The 4,877-nt window shown below is 44.5% G+C and overlaps 1 long non-coding RNA gene across 5 annotated transcripts; it reads right to left on the reverse strand.

The window, feature by feature from the left end:
- Positions 1–918: 918 nt before the first annotated feature.
- On the reverse strand, positions 919–4,616 carry LOC127327389 (uncharacterized). Of its 5 annotated transcripts, XR_007868529.2 has the most exons (8): positions 4,418–4,615; positions 4,163–4,333; positions 3,842–3,968; positions 3,512–3,603; positions 3,309–3,423; positions 3,029–3,098; positions 2,811–2,948; positions 1,581–1,870 (listed from the first exon to the last, which is right to left on the reverse strand). It is a non-coding gene; the product is annotated as an uncharacterized lncRNA (long non-coding RNA). The 5 variants fall into 5 exon arrangements; XR_007868528.2 differs by lacking the exon at positions 1,581–1,870 and adding an exon at positions 919–1,289 and having other exon boundaries at positions 3,029–3,423; XR_011750706.1 differs by having other exon boundaries at positions 3,029–3,423; positions 3,842–3,928; positions 4,418–4,616.
- Between the last annotated feature and the right edge of the window lie 261 nt (positions 4,617–4,877).

A 4,877-nucleotide genomic window follows, 5' to 3' on the forward strand; every position in this document is an offset into this window, starting at 1 on the left:
TCCGCGGGCAACGGGAGCCGGTCTACTTCTTGCAGGCGGCGCCAGCAGAGGGCGCTGGAACGGACCGCAGCGTCCGGAACCTCACGCACAGGATCGTCCGCCGTCGGGCGCACGCGCTCGGCCGCGCCCGCACCTCCTTCCGGAGGCGTCGTCATCCGCAACGACGCCAGGCGCGCCTCCTCTGCTCCAGTTCGTCGGACGACGGGGTCGGGCCTCCGCTCCCGCGTCAAGGAGGAGGACACCTCGCCACCACTCCCGCCGGCGAAGAAGAAATGGTGGGAGAAGGAGGCCGAGGCGCAGGCGGCCCTCCGCGGCGACGGCGACGTGGAGGAGTTCCCCGCCCAGAGCTTCATCATCGGCCACTCCGTCGACGAGGACTACCATCACATCGCGATCGACCCATGGCAGGCGGCGGTGTGGTCCGCCAGGGACCACGGTGCCAACTTCATCGACCTCGTCGGACCATCCGAGCTGTCGGCGCCAAAGGAGGAGGAGGGCGATGACGCCGACAGCTGGTCCTTCGGGTCATCCAGCAGCGACGAACTGGACTTCAGCGACTTCGACTCCCCGCGCCGCTAGATGTTTATTTTTAGTATTTTAGTTTGAATTCGTGTTAAATTTGTACAAATTTCGTTCGAACTACGTATGAATATCGTGTTGCAAATTTGTATTTAAATTTTAAAATCTATCGGGGCCGCCTGTTTGGGGGCGCCGGTGTGGGAGCAGCTCTCCCAAATGGAGGATGCTTTGCCAGCGTCCCTCAAACGAAGATGCCGACGGCCCTGCCGGCGCCTATTTGGGGGCTACCGGTGGAGATACTCTAAGCTTATGTTAACTAGTGGTTGGGGCGCCCCTTGGGGCGCCTCCTCGCTAGAGCTGTACGTGCATCCCAATCTGTGCAGCCATGTTACTTGATAATTAGCACAATGGCAAACAATCAATAGGAACAGCTGCATTTTTTATTGTTATACATATCTCTCCTTCCACAGTAAAGCCTCTAAGCCCTAGAGTTGTGTTCTAACCCAAAGAGGCAAACAATGTTCACTGAACACCGCAAACTTTACATTCAGTACAGGGTGACTTGAAGCTTTGCCAAAGGCAAAACATGCTTGCATAGAAGAAATTCAGAAGGATAGCTGGACCGAGCTTTGAACTAATCATGTCTTGCATATATACACATATTCATGTCGCAATCCTAATTAAATAGGCCTGTCATAGCAGTGGTCGATGAAGCACATCACCGGGGAAACCGAAATGTACGAGAGTCTTGCACATGGATAGCAGTACTTCTGATTTACCATAAATCGAACATGTTAGTAGAGAAAATTTAAGGAAGCATGATGAAGATAGAAGCAGTTCTCTCGATAGAGCCTTCTCAAGGAGAGAAATGTATACATGCTATAAATTTCAGAGAATAAAACGGGGAGAATTCCAATTAAAATAGGCAATTTTAGCAAACTTACTTCTCTCTAAAATATAACAAAGTTACCTATTAAAGTTATTAAGATTAGTTATATGCAGTTCCATAAAAGGGATTCACTGAAGTGAAGTGATCCTGGTTAATGGCATTAGATTCTATGTCAACTTCCATAATGAAATCTCACAAAATAAGAAATCGTAAGGCACTTGCACAACATATTCAAATGGAAACTTTACATAATCCTTATAACTACAACGATAGCACCCTAAGTGGTGTATGTAGCAAGTATTTTTTTAACCCACAAAAACACTAAACCTAAAGTTAGTGGTAAACAGCTACAAAAAAGGCCAGACTTGGAAATTGTTAGGCCGAAACATAGAACTCCCCCGGGGTGATTTGATACTTTCACTTCCACCAACAATCCAAATTCCTTGTTTGAAACAAGAGGCCCTACATTAAGCAGCATTAACAATTAAAATATGGGATGCATTCCTCTATTACAGAAGCACAAACAGCTTGGTGCAACCTGCTGGATAACCATAAGCTAAATATTTCTATTTAGTATTTTGCCAATCTTTGTACCAACACAAAACAGAAGAAAGTAGCAAAACAACAGCTGTCTTTATTATCCATGAATCATTCTTTTGTTAGTGAATGATTATTTTTGTCTTGAGCCTCACAAGGTTCAGCATAATCACTCCAAATAGTTCATCGAGACATAGATGAGAATTATAATGGCGATCTAAATTGGGCTAAAAGCAGCATTTATTCCTGCAACACACTACTAAAGGTGTCCTGTAATTTGATATTGACAAAGGAATGAGGTAACTAATTGGCTTGGAAACGATAAATTTGTACGTGAAGGTAGAAGCTAAACACAAACAAAGGCTTCATTTCAGAAAACAAAAATAGCACAACAAAGCCTCTTACATATCCTGATAAAACAAGTATTATGAGGAGAAACAGTTTCTGCGGGATGATAGCACTGATAGCACATGGTAGAAAAATTGAGTTCACCACGTTTTAGCCTCCAACAAAACACAAAGTCTGAACCCAAAGCACATGGCATCCTTCCTACTGGATATTATTCTATCAAAAAAAAAAAAAATCAACACAAAACAGAGGTACTAAATCAAACCTATCAACAAAGAATTCTTTGTGTAGAGCACCAGTTGAATTACCCTCAGACAACATAGGAACTAAAATGTATGCAGAAATCTATTGTTTTCCTTGATCTAGTTTGCAATTTTGTGTAAAAATTCAATTCGAACTAAATTATTAGCCCCTGAAGACATCAATCTTGCAATCCTAAGTTAGGAATAAATAAAATTTGACAGTGCACTAATTTCCTATGAAGGTCAAGTACAGAATACCCAGAATACATGCTTACCAATATATTTGTCCACGTCCGATGAAGTACTGATTCTCAATATAAATAAAGTATTGCCCTGCCATGATCGCATTCACATTGGCTGTATAGTGTATATATGCTCGTATCAATTAGTACTTTCTTCCCAGAAAGAAGATTCTGCTAGCCAAAATATAAGTGTTAGTCAAAAACACAACATGCAGAATATGATGTTGCATGGTCTTTTAAATATCAGCTACCTCATGGTTTCCTTCTGGTGGATCCTTCAGAAATCCCTTGGCCAAGTTTAAAATCAATAGAACGAAAAAACTATATTGAAAGTAAAAGAGTTAAATGCATGAGTAAACAACAAGGAGAACACTTCTATTTTCAGAGTTCCCTTCTGGTTATATTTTTCTTCTTGCCAGCCAATCATGATTCGTGTCAAATATAGGCAGAAGAAACATTACACACCAAAGTATATGAACTGAAACCAAATGTACAGTGAAACTCAATGCATAAGATGTAATCACGGTATACCTGCAAGCCACCGGTTCAGCAGAGCATTACTTCTTTCGTACTCCCACCAATCACCTATATGAGGAAGAAAAATAATTCTAGATCGCTAGCAGGAACTGAAACATCCATCCACCAACTGTGCAAAGAACAACAACAGTCTCAAGCAGATAATAAGCTACATAAGTAGGGGAGAATAACAGTTCCATCAAGTGATTATGAATTACCTGAATAAACTAAGTATTAGGAAGTATCAACCAGAATGGTCTTTCATTCCCCATTTCCAAAATTATTTAGCTCTTTCTGATGGCCATAACTCCTGCATATCAGTGGAGAAAAATTGTTTACCCTCTCACATTTAACATCAGACATGTGGGCAGCCGTCACTCTATTATTTTTGGCTAGACAAGTTAGAATTTCCGACTGATCCTAGCAGCAGATCATAATACATCACAATATAGCACCATATGCTCACATGATTTGGTACCCTGGTCGTAAAAGATCAAATACAAAGAAGGGCAATGATACTATTAGGTGACATTCCAGCGTTAACTTACTAAAAGTTCTTCATGATTGCCGATCCTTCACAATTAATCATTGATGCCTCCATGGGGATCATAGTAGCATTAACAAACCCAAGAGAACTGAAAACCAGTAAAATATGTACAAACTGAAAAACAAGCTCTGCAACAGAATGAGAAGGTAAAACATGGTAAGCACTGCAGCAAAATCATAGCTTGGATCACACAGAACAATAAAAGCAAGATACAAATTTCATCATGGAATTGGCGCTGCGGAGAGGGTGAGACTTGTATGATGCAATCTGCTCCAAATTAAATCATACTTTTAGATAAGCATATTAGAACGAGATAACATGCCTTCATGTGAGCTGCAGTCGAGTAGGCGCGTTGATGAGGGCGCGAGCGGCGCCAGAGGTAGCCATCTGGGCGTTGACGATCTGTGCAAGACGCAGCCAGTATCGAACTCGGGGCGGTAATGGGGGCCACGGTTACCATCTTGGACTCATTTACCCTTCCTCCTCCGTTCATCTACGAGGCAAAGGGGAGAGACGAGTGAGACCAGAGAGAGAGAGAGAGAGAGAGAGACGACAGAGAGAGGATGGAGAGACAAACCTAGGCGAACCCTAGCCCCGTGGTCGCGCTGCTTCTTGGGGGGCCAATGGGAGTCGCGCCTCGCAGGAACCGGCCGCCGCCGCTACGTCTGGCGAGCCTCCATCGACGACCGCGCCGGTCGTGAGAGACGAGCACAGGAGAAGGGGCGGCGGCGGCACCGCAACGGGGGTAGCGGACGCGACCACGCGACGAAATGGCGGCTAGGGTTTTTACCCGTGGTTTTCTACCACCCACGCCTACGAATCGGACGGCTGGAACTGTTCAGAGCCTCGATCGGATGGTGTGCTTCTTGCCCAACCAGGAACCCACAGGTGGCCTCGCGGGAGGGGTCTTTTTTGAGGCCTTTGCGGGCAAGAGGAGGTCTTTTACAGTGCGGACCGGGTCTTTCATGCGTGAGAGGGGGATGCACTTACTTGTTCTCAATTGTTGCTGCAGAGTGCCTAGATCGCAATTAACTATA

Source organism: Lolium perenne, chromosome 1, assembly GCF_019359855.2.
Source record: "Lolium perenne isolate Kyuss_39 chromosome 1, Kyuss_2.0, whole genome shotgun sequence".
Classification (NCBI taxonomy): domain Eukaryota; kingdom Viridiplantae; phylum Streptophyta; class Magnoliopsida; order Poales; family Poaceae; genus Lolium; species Lolium perenne.